Consider the following 20,737-nt stretch of genomic DNA (forward strand, 5'->3'; position numbering starts at 1 on the left):
TTGGGGGGCGTTTTTCCCTTTTACCTCTTGTCAAAATGAACAGTATAGGGCAACACCAGCGTGTTAGTGTAAAAAATTTATTTTTTTACACTAACATGCTGTTGTAGACCCCAACTTCACCTTTTCATAAGGGGTTAAAGGAGAAAAAGCCCCCCAAAATTTGTAACACAATTTCTCCCGAGTACGGCGATACCCCATATGTGACCCTAAACTGTTGACTTGAAATACGACAGGGCTCCAAAGTAAGAGCGCCATGCGCATTTGAGGCCTGAAGTAGGGATTTGCATAGGGGTGGACATAGGGGTATTCTACGCCAGTGATTCCCAAACAGGGTGCCTCCAGCTGTTGCAAAACTCCCAGCATGTTTGGACAGTCAACGGCTGTCCGGCAATACTGGGAGTTGTTGTTTTTCAACAGCTGGAGGCTCCATTTTGGAAACAGTGGCGTACCGGACGTTTTTAATTTTTATTGGGAGGGGAGGGGGGCTGTGTAGGGGTATGTGTATATGTAGTGTTTTTTACTTTTTATTTTATTTTGTGTTAGTGTACTGTAGTGTTTTTAGGGTACAGTCACACGGGCGGGGGATTACAGCGAGTTTCCAGCTGCGAGTTTGAGCTGCCGCGCAAAATTTGCTGCATCGCAAACTTGCAGCCTGATACTCACTGTAAGCCCCTGCCCATGTGAATGTACCCTGTAGATTCATAGGGGGGGGGACCTCCAGCTGTTACAAAACTACAACTCCCAGCATGCACAGTTTATCAGTGCATGCTGGTAGTTATAGTTTTGCAACAGCTGGAGGCACACGGTTGGGAAACACTGAGTTAGGAAACAGACAATGTTTCCCAACCAGTGTGCCTCCAGTTGTTGCAAAACCACAACTCACAGCATTCTCAGGCATGCTGGGAGTAGTAGTTCGGCAACATCTTTAGAGCCAGATGTTGCCGAACTACAACTCCCAGCATGCTGGGAGTTGTAGTTTTGCAACATCTGGAGGACTACAGTTTGCAGACCACTAATACAGTTGTTCCCAATCTGTGCCCTTCCAGATGTTGCAAAACTACAACTCCCAGTATGCCAAAACTGTCCAGGCATGCTGGGAGTTGTAGTTCTGCAACATCTGAAGGGCCAGATGTTACAGAACTACAACTCCCAGCATGCCTGGACAGTAAGGGCATGCTGAGGATGTGTAGTTTTGCAACATCTGGAAGGGTACAGTGGGCTCCAAACTGTGGACCTCCAGATGTTGCAAAACTGCAACTCCCAGCATGCCCAGACGCCAAGGGCTGTCTGGGCATGCTGGGAGTTGTAGTTTACAGGGTCCCATTACAGCAATGCATGTCGCTTTACGGCGACGTGCATTGCTGTAAAGGGCCCCACCGCGGCTGAAGATCTACTCACCTGTCGCCGCCATCTTCCTCGCCGGGATCCGGGTCTTCAGGGACGAGGTAAGTACCGGGGCTGGTCCCCAGCACTCCCCCGTCCCCCGCCGCGTCCTCCGGTCTTCCTCCCGTCCTCTGCGGACTTCAAGGGGCCGGGCAGGACGGGAGGAAGTAACCGCCCCCCCCCCTTGCGATTGGTCGGTTAGTTAACCGACGGATCGCAGGGGATCGGAGGAGGTGGCAGGCTTGCCACCTCGCTCCTATACGTTAGCATGGTCCTGGCTGTCTGTGACAGCCGGGATCATGCGAAATTACCGGGCGGTCGGGTCCCAGAGACCCGATCAGCCCGGTATCGCTGCAGATCGCAAGGGCGATTTCCCTTGCGATTTGCGGCGATCGCCGACATGGGGGGCCTACATGGCCCCCCTCGGCGTTTGCCCTGGATGCCTGCTGAAGGATTTCAGCAGGCATCCAGTTCCGATCTCTGCCCGGCGAGCGGCAGAGATCGGAAATACAACAGGACGTTCTCTAACGTCCTTGGGCATTAAAGCCCAGGTAGTGAGGACGTTAGAGAACGTCCTATGTCCTTAACAGGTTAAACTCATGTTTGTCATATTCACTACATGTGATATACTGATTTCTGTTTGCTTATATAGAACAGATGTATATATAGGCTGTTAAATGGTTCTACACCTGCTTGTTTTTGTGATTGCTTTTGGCTATGTTTGTGATAGTGTTATTTGATTTTACATAGATAGTAATTTTTTTCTATTTCTTCCCATATATTTTAACATGATTCATTCACGTGGTACTTATGATTTCTATCAGTTCCTGTAAATTTTCCTGTAAATCAGTTCCCGTAAATTCCTGTAAATTTTCAGTCTACGTTACTAGACATGTTTTTCTGATTTCTGTTCATGTTCATATAATTCTTAGGTCTGATGAATGTCCAATGTGGACCGAAACGTCATCATTTTTGGGATTGCAAATAAAGTTACCTTGATTCAATTCAAAAGTGGTGTGCTAAGTTTTATCTACATTGTGTAAAGGATTGGTATTCCTACTCCTGCCGAATATCTAGAGAGTGACGAATTTCTATACAAAACATAAGGTATAGTGAGCATTAAAACCCTACAGGTGATTGATGAACATGTGGGACATGAAAATGAAAAAAATAAAAAAATTTCACTAAAATGCTGGTGTTACTGGTGTTACCACAAACTTTTCATTTTCACAAGAGGTAATATGTGAAAATGTACCCCAAAATTTATAAACCCATTTCTCCCGAGTAAGGAAATACCTCATATGTGGATGTTAAGTGCTCTGTTGGTGCACTAGAGGGCTTAGAGGGGAAAGAGCGACACTGGGCTTTTGGAGAGGGAATTTTGCTTAAATTGTTTTGGGGGGCATGTCTCATTTAGGAAGCCTCCATGGTGCCAGAACAGCAAAAAAAAAACACATGGCACACTATTTTGGGAAATTACATCCCTCAAAGAACGTAACAAGGGGTACAGTGAGCATTAACATCACAGGTTTTTGATAAGATTTTGCTAAAGTTGGAAGTAAGAAACAAAAATTAGATTTTTTTTCCCTAAAATGCTGGTGTTGCCTTAAAAATTTTCACTTTCACAAGGGGTAATAGGAAAAAAGCCCGCCAATATTTGTAACACCATTTCTTCTGAGTATGAAAATACCCCATATGTGGATGTAAAGTGCTCTGCGGGTGCACTACAGGGCTCAGAAGAGAAGGAGCGCCATTGGTTTTTTTTTTGAGAGAATTTGGTGTGAATGGAAGTCAGGGGCCATGTGTGTTTAAAAAGCCCCCGTACTGCCAGAACAGTGGACCCCCCTCATGTGACCCCCATTTTGGAAACGACACCCCTCTCTGAATGTAATAAGGGGTGCAGTGAGCATTTACACCCCACTGATGTTTGACAGATATTTGTAACAGTGGGCTGTGGAAATGAAAAATTTTACTGTTCATTTTTATGGACCACTGTTCAAAAAATCTGTCAGACAACTGTGAGATGTAAATACTTACCACACATTACATTCTGTGAGGGGTGTAGTTTCCAAAATGGGGGTCACATGTGTGTGGGGGGGCTGGTTTACTGTCCTGGCAGCATGGGGGCTCTGTAAACACACATGGCCTTCAATTCCAGCTCCAGCCAAATTGTCTCTCCAAAAACCAAATTTTGCTCCTTCTGGGAATTGTAATGCGCCCGCAGAGCACTTTACATCCACATATGGGGTATTTCCTTACTCAGAAGAAATGGTGTTACAAATTTTGGGGGGCTTTTTTCCTATTACCCCTTGTGAAAATGAAAACTTTGGGGTAACACCAGCATTTTAGTGAAAAAAAAATCCCATTTTTCATTTTCACGTCCAACTTTAACAAAAACACCTGTGGAGTGTTAAGGCTCACTATATCCCTAGTTACGTTCCTTGAGAGGTGTAATTTCTAAAATGGGGTCAAATGTGGGTGTTTTTTTTTTGTGTTTATGTCAGGACCGCTGTAAATATCAGCCACCCCTGTGCAAATCAAGAGTTTAGGCCTCAAATGTGCATGGTGCACTCTCACTCCTGAACTCTGCTGTGTGCCCGCAGAGCACTTTACGTCATCATATGGGGTATTTCCGTACTCAGGAAAAATTGCGTTACAAATTTTGTAGGTCTTTTTTTCCCATTTACCTCGTGAAAATGAAAAATTCCTTCCCGACTCCAAATATGGCAATTAGAATAAATCCCTGGATCAACCTTCTGTCCCTATCAATCTAGTATCCATAACCTGTAATGTTATTACTCTCCCAAAATGCATCCAGGCCCCTTTTTGAACTCATTTACTGAGTTCACCATGACCACCTCATCCGGAAGAGAGTTCCACGGTCTCACTGCTCTTACAGTATAGAACCCCCATCTGTGCTTGTGTAGAAACCTTCTTTCCTCTAAACGTAGAAGATGCCCCCTTGTTATGGATATAGTCCTGGGTATAAATAGATCATAGGAGCTATCTCTGTACTGCCCCAATATCATTTATACATAGTTATTAGTGTTATTTAGTTTAGAAAAAAGAATGCTTAAGGGCAACCTAATTCTGATAATCTTTCTGGGTGCTGTAGTCCTCCCATTCCTCTTATTACTCTGGTTGCCCTCTCCAACACCACTATCTTTCTTGTACACTGGTGCCCAGTACTGTACACACTATTCCATGTGTGGTCTGACTAGTGATTTGTACAGCGGTAGGATAATTTCCTTGTCCTGGGTGTCACGATCACACCCTATCGGTCCAGCCAAGACATTAGAGAGAGTGTGATGGTGCAAGGGTTAAGGCCACCAGACCTCTGGGTATACACTACTAGTCCCAGCAAGTCACCAAATTAACCCTTAGATAAACGTGTTTTACCAGAGCCTCCTTCAGAAAGGTGAGCTCATATATTTAGAGATCAAAGACCAGAGCTGATTAATTAAACATTTAATCTGATAAAAGGTATCACAGTGCTAAATATATAAAAATACAGGAACAAATTACATACAGGTACAAAAATATATAAAAGAGTTTTGCAAGACAAGTTCAGAAAACAAAAATGAAGTTCTTACAGCATGATGGTATAGCCATCCTTTGTGAGTGAGAGTCCAGCTCTTGTCAGCTTTGGGCACAGCCTTGAACACCCTGAGTCTAGCATTGTTAAGTATTATATATCTGCCTTTTTGGAGGGACTCCATTCCCCCCTCCCCTCTGATCCCACCAGGGGGGCATCTCTGTTCCTGGCCCTCTTATTTGGTTGATTATATGATGGGACCAGAGTGCCCTTACATCCTGCTTCTTCAAAAGGGCCTTCAAAGGAGATACAAACAAACAGCCAGACCCCCCAATAAAATGCAATACACAAAAAGGATACACCATCTGAATGACCTCTCACCCATGTCTTGGATAATACATCACACAGTTATAATTATAATACACATATAGGATTTTAATAATCAGGCCTTGGGCCTGACAGTGGGCATCTATATTAATGCACCCCATGATTTTATTTGTCTTAGCAGCAGCTACCCGAGACTGGTCACTACAGCTAAATTTACTATGAACTAAATCTCCTTTTCCATGTCAGTGTTCTACCATTTAATACATAATCCCAGCCTGTTTTTTTCCTCCCCATGTGCATAACCCTACATTTATCAGTGCTGAATCTCATCTGCCACTTCCCAGCCCAAACCTCCAACCTATTCAGATCCATTTGTAACAGTACACCGTCCTCTATTGTGTTAACCACTTTACAGAGTTTAGTATCATCTGCAAAGATTGCTACTTTACTATTCAACCCCTCTACCAGGTAATTAATGAATATATTAAATAGAATAGGACCCAAGACTGACCCTTAGAAAACCCTCAAACTATTTACATACAACGGAGGTTAAACTGACAGGCTTATAATTCCCGGGATCACTTTTTGACCCCTTTTTAATTATTGGCACCCCATTTGCTATGCGCCAGTCCTGGGGAACAGTCCCTGTCACTATAGAGTCCTTGAATATTAAATATAGGGGTCTGTCTATTATATTACTTAACTCCCTCAGAACACGGGGGTGAATGCCATCTGGACCTGGTGATTTGTCTATTTTAATTTTTAGTAGGCGGCACTGTACTTCTTCCTGGGTTATATACACCTATCACCATGCAACCACACGAAAAAAAAAATTACAAACCAGGTAGTAATGAAAATGAATTAGCAAATCTTTATTGATATATCAAAATTTAAAAAACATATAGGGGAACACACAAAATGGAGAAAGTACATGTATACACATTAGGATACTGGGATGAACGTCCTGACAAAGTAATGCACTGTGTGTCTGTAAGATAATAATGCTACAAAAAGAGAGAGATCATAGACAAGAGTAGAAAAACACATGTACATATACACATGCAGTCATGTGTGTAGAAAATGCTGAAGTGCCAAAAGGTAAATCTCTATAAGGGGCTAGACAGCTCCATAGTTAGAGTGACACAAGGACAGGCAGAGTATAGGTAGGATATAAAGTGCAATAGTGCAGCAGGGCAGTGAAATTAATGGTATAATGGTCTATTTTAGGAACTGTCCAGAGTAGGAGAAAATCCCCATAGAAAACCTATCCTGCTCTGGACAGTTCCTAAAATGGACAGAGGTGTCAGCAGAGAGCACTGTGGTCAGGCAGAAAGGAAATTCAAAAAGTAAAGAACTTCCTGTGGATCATAACAGCAGATGATAATTACTGGAAGGATTAAAGGGGTTTTCCAGGCAAAACCTTTTTTATATATATCAACTGGCTCCGGAAAGTTAAACAGATTTGTAAATTACTTCTATTAAAAAATCTTAATCCTTCCAATAGTTATTAGCTTCTGAAGTTTTCTGTCTAACTGCTCAATGATGATGTCACGTCCCGGGAGCTGTGCATGATGGGAGAATATCCCCATAGGAACTGCACAGCTCCCGGGACGTGAGTCATCAGAGAGCAGTTAGACAGAAAACAACAACTCAAATTCAGAAGCTAATAACTATTGGAAGGATTAAGATTTTTTAATAGAAGTAATTTACAAATCTGTTTAACTTTCTGGCACCAGTTGATTAAAAAAATGTGTTCCAGTGTAGTACCCATTTAAACACATACACTCTAACATAGAGAATTATTTTCATGTTTTCAAATTTTTTATAAATTTTTACATATATCATCATGACTCATTATTACCTTTTAGCCGTTTCCCCCTAGGTCCCAACCACATGGGCGCATGTGCACTGTCATTTTGGCATGGCCCTCAAACTTCGCCATAGACACGGAGCTCACCATGTCGCGCGCACACTCTGGTCAGCATTATTCCCCTACTCACACCCCACGTCATGGGACTATCACATGACCACCGCATCACTGCACGGTTTCCGGCCGCGGCCATTGAACTAATGGAATCCATACCCTCATTACCTCCAGCTGTGTATGCCCGCGCTACTGATTTTCCATTGGCTACCCTGTATATTTAAGCTGAGCTCCTCCAGTTCCACACCACTCCTGGAAAAAGCCTCTCCCGGCGAAACGCATTGGAGGTCTGGTGTGGAGCTGGGATGAGTCTTGACCGCTGTATGCATCTGTTCCTTCACTCTTTTACTGTATTATTCCACTTTTTGGGGGGTATTGTTTTTTTACCATTAATTTCACTGCCTTGCTGCACTATTGCACTTTTTTCCTACCTATACTCTGCTGGTCCTTGTATCACTCTAACTATGGAGCTGTCTAGCCCCTTATAGAGATTTACCTTTTGGCACTACAGCACTTTCTACACATGACTGCATGTTTGTATGTACAAGTGTTTTTCTACTCTTGTCTACTCTATGATCTCTCTCTTTTTGTAGCATTATCTTACAGACATACAGTGCATTACTTTGTCAGGACGTTCATCCCAGTATCCTAATGTGTATATACGTAATTTCTCTACTTTGTGTGTTCCCCTATATGTTTTTTAACTTTTGATAAATCAATAAAGATTTGCTAATTCATTATTACCTGGTTTGGAGTTTTTTTTAGGTGTATATATTGTATTGTTTCAAAAATACCTCCACTACATTTGTCTCTGGAGCAGACACTGGGGAAGGGCTATATAGGTTCATTCTTCCTGGGATAGACAGGTGACCTGTACTGGAGAGTTAATCTTATCTCGCTGTATTTCACCTGCCATTTCATTTTCCTCTGTGAATACAGTGGAGAAGAATGTGTTTAATATATTTGCTTCTTCCTGATCCATGTCTAAAATTTCTTTTAAAGGGCCAACCAATTCATTTTTAACCTGTTTGCTATTTATATAGTTAGAGAGGTACTCCACTAGAAAACATTTTTTTAACCCCTTAGGGACTCAGCCTATTTTCACCTTAAAGAGCAACTGTCATGAAATGTTAGTGTAATAACCTGCACACAGCCTTTGTACTGTGTGCAGGTGTTGTGTACAGCAATTATTTTACCTCATATTTGCAGGCTTTCGTGATGCTAAAAAGTGTTTTAATCAAAGCCACTGACGTTCGGATAGGCGTGGTGCGAGGTACGCGATGCCCCACCGCCGCCACGCCCACTTTGTATCTCAGTGCTGGGACTGCTGTGTGATTGACACACAGGTCCAAGCACATGCGCCCTTCAACTAATATAACGTGCGCGCTGCTGCGTGTCATCCAGCAAGCGCTCGCTCCTCCAGTGAGCGCTCGCTCCTGCCGTCCTCCTTAGTGCGCCTGCGCAGGGCTAGGTGCTGAGAACGCGGGAGCGAGCTCTCGCTGGATGACACGCAGCAGTGCGCACGTTACATTAGTTGAAGGGCGCATGAGCAGGGACCTGTGTGTCAATCACACAGCGGTCCCAGCACGGAGATACAAAGTGGGCGTGTGGGTGGGCGTGGCCGTGGCAGGGCATCGCGTACCTCCCACCACACCTATCCGACCGTCTGTGGCTTTGATTAAAAGCACTTTTTAACGTCACGAAAACCTGCAAATATGAGGTAAAATAATTGCTGTACACAACACTTGCACACAGTACAAAGGCTGTGTGCAGGTTATTACACTAAAATTTCATGACAGTTGCGCTTTAAGGACTCAGCCCTTTTTTGCAATTCCGACCACTGTCACTTTATACATTAATAACTCTGGGATGCTTTTACCTTTTATTCTGATTCCGAGATTGTTTTATCATGACATATTCTACTTTGACATAGTGGTAAAAAAAAATTTTTATCATTCAAAGTACATAGTGGTAAATTTTAATCATTACTTGCATCCTTTCTTGGTGAAAAATCCCAAAATGTCATGGCAATTTAGAAAATTTAGCATTTTTCTAACTTTGAAACTCTCTGCTTGTAAGGAACATGTATATTCCAAATAAACTATATATTGATTCACAAATTCAATATGTCTACTTTATGTTGACATCATAAAGTTGGCATGTTTTTACTTTTTGAAGACATTTTCACAAAAATTTTAAAATCTGAATTTTTCAGGGACCAGTTAAGTTTGAAGTGGATTTGAGGGGCTTTTCTGTGAGAAATACCCCATAAATGACCCATTATAGAAACTACACCCCTCAAAGTATTCAAAAGAACATTCAGAAAGTTTGTTAACCCTTTGTGTTTCCCAAAAATAGCAGCAAAGTGGAGGAGATAAATCTAAATCTGCATTTTTTACACTAACATGTTCTTGTAACCCCATTTTTTTCATTTTTAAAAGTTCTATTAGGAGAAAAAGCCCCACCAAAATTTGTAGCCCAATTTCTCTCGAGTATGGAAATACCTGATATGTTGACATAAAGTGCTCTGGGGGCTCACAACATGGCTCAAGAGGGAAAGAGCAACTGTGGGATTTTTGAAAGCGAATGTTGCATTTAGGAAGCCCCCATGGTGCCAGAACAGCAAAAAAAAAAAACACATGGCATACTATTTTGGAAACTAAACCCCTCCAGGAACATGACAAGGGATACAGTGAGTACTTACTCCTCACAGGTTTTTTGAACAGTGGGCTGTAAAAGTGAAAAATTTTATTTTTAACACTAAAATGATGGTGCTACTCCAAATTTCTCATTTTCACATGGTGTAATAGTAATAAATGGACCCCAAAATTTGAAGCCCAATTTCTCTCGATTAAGAAAACACCCCATATGTGGATGTTAAGTGCTCTGCTGACGCACTACAGGTTTCACAACAGAAGGAGTGCCATTGGATTTTTGGAAAATGAATAAAAGAAACCCCCCACATGTGACACCATTTTGGAAACTAGACCCCTGCAGGAACATAACAAGGGTTACAGTGAGTACTTACACCTCACAGGTTTTTTGAACAGTGGGCCGTAAAAGTGAAAATTTGTATTTTTTGCACTATATTGATAGTGTTACCCCAAATGTTTCATTTTCACATGGGGTAATAGGGCAAAAGGACCCAAAATTTGTAGTGCAATTTCTCCTGAGAAAGAAAATACCCCATATGTGAATGTCAAGTGCTCTGCGGGCGCACTGCAATGATCAGAATAGAAGGAGCGCCATTGGGCTTGTAACGCCGAGCGCTCCGGGTCCCCGCTCCTCCCCGGAGCGCTCACGTCGTTCTCCCGTTCGCAGCGCCCCGGTCAGACCTGCTGACTGGGTGCGCTGCGATAATTCCCCAGCCGGGATGCGTTTCGCGATGCGGGACGCGCCCACTAGCGATGCGCATCCCGACCCGCTTACCAGACTCGTTCCCCGTCTGTGCTGTTCCGGCGCGCGCTGCCCCGCTCCCTAGGGGGCGCGCGCCCCGGGATCTTTGCGATTTAAAGGGCCGGTGCGCCACTGAATGGCGCATGGGTTTTAATCAGTATCTTCACCTGTGCACTTCCCTATTTATACCTCACTTCCCCTGCACTTCCTTGCCGGATCTTGTTGCCATTGTGCCAGTGAAAGGGTTTCCTTGTGTGTTCCTAGCCTGTGTTCCAGACCTCTTGCCGTTGCCCCTGACTACGATCCTTGCTGCCTGCCCTGACCTTCTGCTACGTCCGACTCTGCTCTTGTCTACTCCCTTGTACCGCGCCTATCTCAGCAGTCAGAGAGGTTGAGTCGTTGCCGGTGGATACGACCTGGTTGCTACCGCCGCTGCAAGTCCATCCTGCTTTGCTGTGGGCTCTGGTGAAAACCAGTAGCAACTTAGAACCGGTCCACCGACACGGTCCACGTCAATCCCTCTCTGACACAGAGGATCCACCTCCAGCCTGCCGAATCCTGACAGGGCTTTTGGAGTGAAAAGTTTGTTGGAATTAAAGTCGGGGGCCATGTGCGTTTAAAAAGCCCCCATTGTGCAAGAACAGCAGTAACCCCTCCACATGTGATACCATTTTAAAAACTACACCCCTCAAGGAACGTAACAAGGGTTATAGTGAGTATTTACACCTCACATGTTTTTAAACAGTGGGCCGTAAAGTGAAAGAATTGATTTTTAAGACTGAATTGTTGGTATTAACCAACATTTTTTTAGTTTTACAAGTAGTAAGAGAAAAAATCTCCACAAAATTTGTAGCCCAATTTCTCCAGAATAAGAAAATACCCCATATAAGGCGGAAAAGAACTAGGTGGGTGCAAAACAGGGCTTATGAGTGAGACAACACCGATGAGATTTGAGGCCTAAAGTGGTGATTTGAACTGCAATGGTTGAGGTCCTGATGTAAAATCTAAAAAAAACAGCAAGTGACCACAATTTCGAAACTACACCCCTCAAGGAAGGTAACAAGGGGTACAGCGAGTACTTTCTTGAACAGTGGGCCGTAAATTGAAACTTTTTTTTTTTACACTAAAATGCTGGGGTTACCCAATTTTTTACATTTTCACAAGGGGTAATGGGAGAAATTGGGTTACAAATTTTGGAGGGATTTTTCTTCTGACTATGGAAATACATCCAAATATGGGGCAACGTGCTGGACAGGCGCACAACAAGGCTAAGAAGGCATAGAGGTCTTTTTGCATTTGAGGCCTATGGCATATCAGTAGCTGATGGTTACATACATTCAGAGGAAAATACAAAATGAAACACCCACTTATGACACCATTACAGAAAATACCCACCTTGAGGAATGGATATAGGGCTAAAGAGGACATTTGAACACACGGGTGTTTCCTAAATTTATTTTCCAGGAATGGATGAAGGGTAGCTTTTGAAAATTGCAATTTTCAACCTATACTCTGCTTCATCTTTCTGGGGACAACTAACATGCGACTCAGAATTGTCGCCTGGAAATACAACAGAGCTCATGAGCGAGAACTCTTTGCATTTGAGGCCGATGTTTGTTACGGACCTAACAGTTACATACATTCAGAGGAAAATACAAGAAAGGAACACCCACATGTGAGAATATTACAAACAGTACACCCCCTAGGGAAGGTGTATAGGGGTGAAGTGGACATTTGGAACAGACAGGTGTTCCCTAAATTTTTTTTCCAGGAATGATATGCCAATTATATTCCCAGAATGATGACCCAGAGTATAGCCGAAAGTAAAAATTATGCCCGCCCCAAACCCTATGCTCTGAATCATCATTCTGGAAATGGCCATCCCTATTCTGCTACCTCAAATGCGCACCCTGCTCAGGTGGGGAGAGAGTGCTGCACATGTGAGGCAACTGCAAACCCCCAAAGAAAGAGAAAAAAAAAAAAAAAAAAAAAGATATCATCAGGGGTATTGGAAAATATACCGTAAGCCTGCCACCTCCTCCTATCCCCTGCGATCCGTCGGTTAGCTAACCAACCAATCGCAGAGGGGGGGGGGGAGGGCGGTTACTTCCTCCCGCCCTGCCCCTGGAAGTCCGGAGAGGACGGGAGGAAGACCAGAGGACACGGCGGGGGACGGGGGAGTGCTGGGGCCCGGCCCCGGTACTTACCTCGTCCCTGAAGACCCGGATCACGGCGGCGGCTGCGACAGGTGAGTTCCTCTTCAGCTGCGGTTGGGCCCTTTACAGCAATGCACGGCGCTGTAAAGCGACATGCATTGCTGTAATGGGACCCTGTATACTGCAACTCCCAGCATGCCCAGACAGCCATTGGCGTCTGGGCATGCTGGGAGTTGCAGTTTTGCAACATCTGGAGGTCCACAGTTTGGAGACCACTGTGCCCTTCCGGATGTTACAAAACTACACATCCTCAGCATGCCCATACTGTCCAGGCATGCTGGGAGTTGTAGTTCTGTAACATCTGGCCCTTCTGATGTTGCAGAACTAAAACTCCCAGCATGCCTGGACAGTTTTGGCATACTGGGAGTTGTAGTTTTGCAACATCTGGAAGGGCACAGATTGGGAACCACTGTATTAGTGGTCTGCAAACTGTAGTCCTCCAGATGTTGCAAAACTACAACTCCAAGCATGCTGGGAGTTGTAGTTCGGCAACATCTGGCTCTAAAGATGTTGCCGAACTACTACTTCCAGCATGCCTGAGAATGTTTGGGAGTTGTGATTGATTTTGCAACAACTGGAGGCACACTGGTTGGGAAACATTGTCTGTTTCCTAACTCAGTGTTTCCAAACCCATGTGCCTACAGCTGTTGCAAAACTATAACTACCAGCATGCACTGATAGACTGTGCATGCTGGGAGTTGTAGTTTTGCAACAGATGGAGATCCCCCCCCCCCCTGTGAATGTACAGGGTACATTCAAATGGGCAGGGGGCTTACAGTGAGTATCAGGCTGCAAGTTTGCGATGCAGCAAATTTTGCGCGGCAGCTCAAACTCGCAGCGGGAAACTCGCTGTAATCCCCCGCCCGTGTGACTGTACCCTAAAAACACTACACTAACAAAATAAAATAAAAAGTAAAAAACACTACATATACACATACCCCTACACAGCCCCCCTCCCCAATAAAAATGAAAAATGTCTGGTACGCCACTGTTTCCAAAATGGAGCCTCCAGCTGTTGCAAAACAACAACTCCCAGTATTGCCGGACAGCTGTTGACTGTCCAAGCATGCTAGGAGTTTTGAAACAGCTGGAGGCACCCTGTTTGGGAATCGCTGGCGTAGAATACCCCTATGTCCACCCCTATGCAAATCCCTAATTTAGGCCTCAAATGCGCATGGCGCTCTCACTTCGGAGCCCTGTCGTATTTCAAGGCAACAGTTTAGGGCCACATATGGGGTATCGCCGTACTCGGGAGAAATTGCCTAACAAATGTTGGGGGGCTTTTTCTCCTTTCACCCCTTATGAAAAGGTGAAGTTGGGGTCTACACCAGCATGTTAGTGTAAAAAAATAAACATTTTTACACTAACATGCTGGTGTTGCCCTATACTTTTCATTTTGACAAGAGGTAAAAGGGAAAAAAGCCCCCCAAAATCTGTAATGCAGTTTCTCCTGACTACGGAGATACCCCATATGTGGGCGCAAAGTGCTCTGGGGGCGCACAACAAGGCCCAGAAGGGAGAGTGCACCATGTACATTTGAGGTGATTTGCACAGGGGTGGCTGATTGTTACAGCGGTTTTGACAAACGCAAAAAAGAAAAACCCCACATGTGACCCCATTTCGGAAACTACACCCCTCACGGAATGTAATGAGGGGTGCAGTGAGAATTTACACCCCACTGGTGTCTGACAGATCTTTGGAACAATGGGCTATGCAAATTAAAAATTTTGTAAAGCCCACTGTTCCAAAGATCTGACAGACACCAGTCGGGGGTAAATGCTCACTGTACCCCTTGTTACATTCCTCAAGGGGTCTAGTTTCCAAAATAGTATGCCATGTGGAGGTTATTTTGCTGTCCTGGCACCATAGGGGCTTCCTAAATGCGACATGCCCCCCAAGCAAAATTTGCTCTCAAAAAGCCAAATATGACTCCTTCTCTTCTGAGCATTGTAGTTCGCCCGTAGTGCACTTCAGGTCAACTTATGGGGTACCTCCATACTCAGAAGAGATGGGGTTACAAATTTTGGGGGGGTATTTTCTGCTATTAACCCCTGAAAAAATGTGAAATTTGGGGGGAAACATACATTTTAGTGAAAATTATTATAATTTTTTTTACATATGCAAAAGTCGTGAAACACCTGTGGGGTATTAAGGCTCAATTAATTCCTTGTTAAGTTCCTCAAGGGGTCTAGTTTCCAAAATGGTATGGCATGTGTTTGTTTTTGCTGTTCTGGCACCATAGGGGCTTCCTAAATGCAACATGCCCCCCAAAAACCATTTCTGAAAAATGTACTCTCCAAAATCCCCTTGCCGCTCCTTCGCTTCTGAGCCCTCTACTGCGCCCGCCGAACACTTTACATAGACATATGAGGTATGTGCTTACTCGAGAGGAATTGGGCTACAAATACAAGTATAAATTGTCTTCTTTTGCCCCTTGTAAAAATTCAAAAATTGGGTCTACAAGACCAGGAAGACACAGGAATAGCACTTTGCTGCTATTCCTGTGAAACACCTAAAGGGTTAAAATGCTGACTGAATGTCATTTTGAATACTTTGGGGGTGTGGTTTTTATAATGGGGTCTTTTATGGGGTATTTCTAATATGAAGACCCTTCAAATCCACTTCAAAACTGAACTGGTCCCTGAAAAATAGTGAGTTTGAAAATTTTGTGAAAAATTGGAAAATTGCTGCTGAACTTTGAAGCCCTCTGGTGTCTTCCAAAAGTAAAAACATGTCAATTTTATGATGCAAGCATAAAGTAGACATATTGTATATGTGAATAAAAAAAAAAATTTGGAATATCCATTTTCCTTACAAGCAGAAAGCTTCAAAGTTAGAAAAATGCTAAATTTTCAAATTTTTCATAAAATTTTGGGATTTTTCACCAAGAAAGGATGCAAGTTACCACAAAATTTTACCACTATGTTAAAGTAGAATATGTCACGAAAAAACAATCTCGGAATCAGAATGATAACTAAAAGCATTCCAGAGTTATTAATGTTTAAAGTGACAGTGGTCAGATGTTCAAAAAATGGCCGGGTCCTAAGGTGTAAAATGGCTGGGTCCTTAAGGGGTTAACCCACAGAATAAAGAAAACATGTAAGTTTTACCGCAAGACACACAGCGTTGAAACAAAACCCTTCAATAGTAGCAAATTTGCATTTTTCTTTTTAAATTCACAACAAAAATACTATTTTTTTGTTTTTGTTTCGCCATACATTTTATGGTAAAATGATTACAAATTATAAAGTACAATTGGTCACGCGAAAAACCACAAGCCCTCATATGGGTCTGTTAATTTTTTATGTCAGGATATAACACCCAATTTCTGAAAAATTAACCACTTGATGAGAATGCAATGTCTGTGTGTAATAATAAATAGATCTTATGGATTTTAAAATCCAAAACATGATCATTATTGCTCCAAATACCAGCTGAAAAGCTATGGATTCTCTAGAAAATCAGCAACTTGCATAAACATATTCTGCAAAAGATTGGAAAAAAAACTATTTGTAAATCTATCATATCAATGAAAGGTACTGTATTTTTTGCCGTATCATATGCACTTTTTCTTCCCCAAAAGTGGGGGGGGGGGAGAGTTGGTGTGTCTTATATGGCAAATACACATTAAAACCCTGTCCTATCGCAGCGGTTCCTGTGGCCATCAACGGCCGGGACCCTCGGCTAATACAGGACATCACCGATCGCGGTGATGCCGTGTATTAACCCTTCAGACGCAGCGATCAAAGCTGACCGCCGTGCCTGAAGCGAAAGTGACACTAACCCGGCTCATCCGGGCTGTTCGGGACCGCCGCGGTGAAATCGCGGCATCCCGAACAGCGTACAGGACACCGGGAGGGACCTTACCTGCATCCTCGGTGTCCGATCGGCGAATGACTGCTCCATGCCGGGATCCCCTGCATGGTTGGCACTCTCCTTCGTTGTCATCACGTCGTCGCGCACGCCGTCCCGTCATCCAATAGGAACGGCGTGCGTAGCGACGTGATGGCGGCAACGGAGAGCGAGGATACCGGGCAGCAGAGACGTTACGGAGAGACGGGGACGCGGCGACAGCGATGGAGGGCGACATCCAGGGCAGCGGTGGCGGGTCCGGAGCGGCAGGGACACGTGAGTATTACCTCCTATACCAGTGGTCTTCAACCTGCGGACCTCCAGATGTTGCAAAGCTACAACTCCTGGCATGCCCGGACAGCCAACGGCTGTCCGGGTATGCTGGGAGCTGTAGTTTTGCAACATCTGGAAGTCCGCAGGTTGAAGATCACTGTCCTATACTTTACATTGTATTTGGTTCAGAATCTTTTTTTTTCTAGATTTTCCTCCTTTAAAATTGGGTGCGTCTTATATGCCGGAGCATCTTATATGGCGAAAAATACGGTAGGTCATGTCAAATCATGTACATTATGTTAGCAAAAAATAGGGGACAGATGGAAGTGAACATAACTGCAGGATTTCACAGGGTTTGGTTTGTAAATAGGGCTACAACTATTATTTTCATAATTGGTTAGTTGGTCAATTTTTTTTATTAAACTTATAAAAAAAAACAATAGTGGAGTAGATCACTTGCTAAAGGTGGGTGAAAGCTAATGAGTGGATCAGACCAGACGTCTTCTGTACATTGTGTGTTGAGATAGTTTGTGGGGTCTACAAGAGTCTGAGTTTTGTGGGAGCTGAGAGGGGTAGCTTTTTACTATAAATGTAATTATTTTTATCCATTTCTATGGTTTTCTTTTTTTCTATCTTTAACCCCTTAAGGACGGAGCCCATTGTCACCTCTAGGACGAAGCCCTTTTTTGCAAATCTGACCACTGTCACTTTAAACATTAATAACTCTGGAATGCTTTTTACTTATTCTGATTCTGAGATAGTTTTTTCGTGACATAATCTACTTTAACATAGTGGTAAATTTTTGTGGTAACTTGCATCCTTTCTTGGTGAAAAATCCCCAAATTTGATGAAAAATTTTTAAATTTAGCATTTTCTAACTTTGAAGCTCTCTGCTTGTAAGGAAAATGGATATTCCAAAAAATGTTCTTTTTGGATTCACATATACAATATGTCTACTTTATGATTGCATCATAAAATTGATGAGTTTTTACTTTTGGAAGACACCAGAGGGCTTCAAAGTTCAGCAGCAATTTTCCAATTTTTCACAAATTTCAAACTCACAATTTTTCAGGGACCAGTTCAGGTTTGAAGTGCATTTGAAGGGTCTCCATATTAGAAATACCCCATAAATGACCCCATTATAAAAACTGCACCCCCCAAAGTATTCAAAATGACATTCAGTAAATGTTTTAACCCTTTAGGTGTTTCACAGGAAAAGCAGCAAAGTGAAGGAGAAAATTCACAATCTTCATTTTTTACACTCGCATTTTCTTGTAGACCCAATTTTTGAATTTTTACAAGGGGTAAAAGGAGAAAATGTATACTTGTATGTGTAACCCAATTTCTCTCGAGTAAGCACATACCTCATATGTCTATGTAAAGTGTTCGGCGGGTGCAGTAGAGGGCTCAAAAGCGAAGGAGCGACAAGGGGATTTTGGAGAGTACGTTTTTCTGAAATGGTTTTTGGGGGGCATGTCGCATTTAGGAAGCCCCTATTTTTTCACTAAAATGTTGGTTTTCCCCCAAATTTCAAATTTTTTAAAGGGTTAATAGCAGAAAAGACCCCCCAAAGTTTGTCACCCCACCTCTTCTGAGTATGGAGGTACCCCATAAGTGGACCTGAAGTGCAATGCTGACAAACTACAATGCTCAGAAGAGAAGGAGTCATATTTGGCTTTTTGAGAGCAAATTTTGCTCGGGAGGCATGTTGCACTTAGGAAGCCCCTATAGTGCCAGGACAGCAAAAAAAAAAAAAAAAACACATGGCATACCATTTTGGAAACTAGACCCCTTGAGGAATGTAACAAGGGATAAAGTGAGCCTTAATACGCCACAGGTGTTTCACGACTTTTGCATATGTAAAAAAATATATATTTTTTTTCACTAAAATGTGGGTTTCCCCCCAAATTTCACATTTTTGCAAGGGTTAATAGCAGAAAAGACACCTCAAAATTTGTAACCCCATCTCTTCTGAGTATGGAGATACCCCATAAGTGATCTGAAGTGCACTGCGGGCAAACTACAATGCTCAGAAGAGAAGGAGTCATATTTGGCTTTTTGAGAGCAAATTTTGCTCGGGGGGCATGTCGCATTTAGGAAGCCCCTATGGTGCCAGGACAGCAAAAAAAAAAACACATGGCATACCATTTTGGAAACTAGACCCCTCACAGAATGTAATGAGGGGTACAGTGAGCATTTACCCCCCACTAGTGTCTGACAGATCTTTGGAACACTGGGCTGTGCAACATTTTTCATTTTCACGGACCACTGTTCCAAAGATCCGTCAGACACCTGTGGGGTGTAAATTCTCACTGCACCCCTTATTACATTCCGTGAGGGGTGTAGTTTCCAAAATGGGGTCACATGTGGGCGTGTTTTTTTTTTTTTTTTGCGTTTGTCAGAACCGCTGTAACAATCAGCCACCCCTGTGCAAATCACCTCAAATGTACATGGCGCACTCTCCCTTCTGGGCCTTGTTGTGTGCCCCCAGAGCACTTTGCGACCACATATGGGGTATCTCCGTACTCGGGAGAAATTGGATTACAAATTTTGGGGGGAGTTTTTCCTTTTTACCTTTTGTGAAAATGAAAAGTATAGGGCAACAACACCAGCATGTTAGTGTAAAAATGTTTATTTTTTTACACTAACATGCTGGTGTAGACCCAACTGTTCCTTTTCATAAGGGGTAAAAGGAGAAAAAGCCCCCCAAAATTTGTTAGGCAATTTCTCCCGAGTACGGCGATACCCCATATGTGACCCTATTCTGTTGCCTTGAAATGTGACAGGGCTCCAAAGTGAGAGCGCCATGCGCATTTGAGGCCTGAATTAGTGACTTGCATAGGGGTGGACATAGGGGTATTCTATGCCAGTGATTCCCAAACAGGGTGCCTCCAGCTGTTGTAAAACTCCCAGCATGCTTGGACAGTCAATTGCAGAAATGCTGGGAGTTTTTGTTTTGCAACAGCTGGAGGCTCCATCTTAGAAACACTGCCGTACAATACGTTTTTCATTTTTATTGGGGAAGGGGGGGGGGGTGGGGGGCAGTGTACGTGTGTATATGTAGTGTTTTACTCTTTATTTTGTGTTAGTGTAGTGTAGTGTTTTTAGGTTACATTCACACTGGAGGCAGATTACACTGAGTGGAACTCAGTGTAATCTGCCGCCAGTGTGAATGTTGCCTGTACATTCACATGGGAGGGGGGTCAAAACTACAACTCCCAGCATGCACTGACAGACCATGAATGCTGGGAGTTGTAGTTTTGCAACAGCTGGAGGCACACTGGTTGGAAAACCCTGAGTTAGGTTGTATGACCTAACTTAGTATTTTCCAACCAGTGTGCCTCCAGCTGTTGCAAAACTACAACTCCCAGCATGTACTGATTGCGGAAGGGCATGCTGAGAGATGTAGTTATGCAATGGCTGGAGGCACGCAAGTACAACTCCCAGCATGCCAAGACAGCGTTATGCTGTTCCTGAATGCTGGAAGTTGTAGTTTTGCAAGATTTAGAGGGGTTCAGGTTGTAAATCACTGTCCAGTGGTCTCAAAACTGTGGCCCTCCAGATGTTGCAAAACTACAACTCGCAGCATGCCCAGACAGCAAACTGCTGTATGGGCATGCTGAGAGTTGTAGTTTTGCAACATCTGGAGGGCTACAGTTTGAGACCACTTAGTGATCTACAACCTGAACCCCTCTAAATATTGCAAAACTACAAGTCCCAGCATGCCCACACAGCAAACTGCTGTCTGGGCATGCGGGTAGTTGTAGTTTTGCAACATCTGGAGGGCCACGGTTTAGAGACCACTGTAAACTGTGACAACTCACCTAGCAG

This window comes from Hyla sarda, chromosome 7 (assembly GCF_029499605.1).
Source record: "Hyla sarda isolate aHylSar1 chromosome 7, aHylSar1.hap1, whole genome shotgun sequence".
In the NCBI taxonomy this organism is placed as follows: domain Eukaryota; kingdom Metazoa; phylum Chordata; class Amphibia; order Anura; family Hylidae; genus Hyla; species Hyla sarda.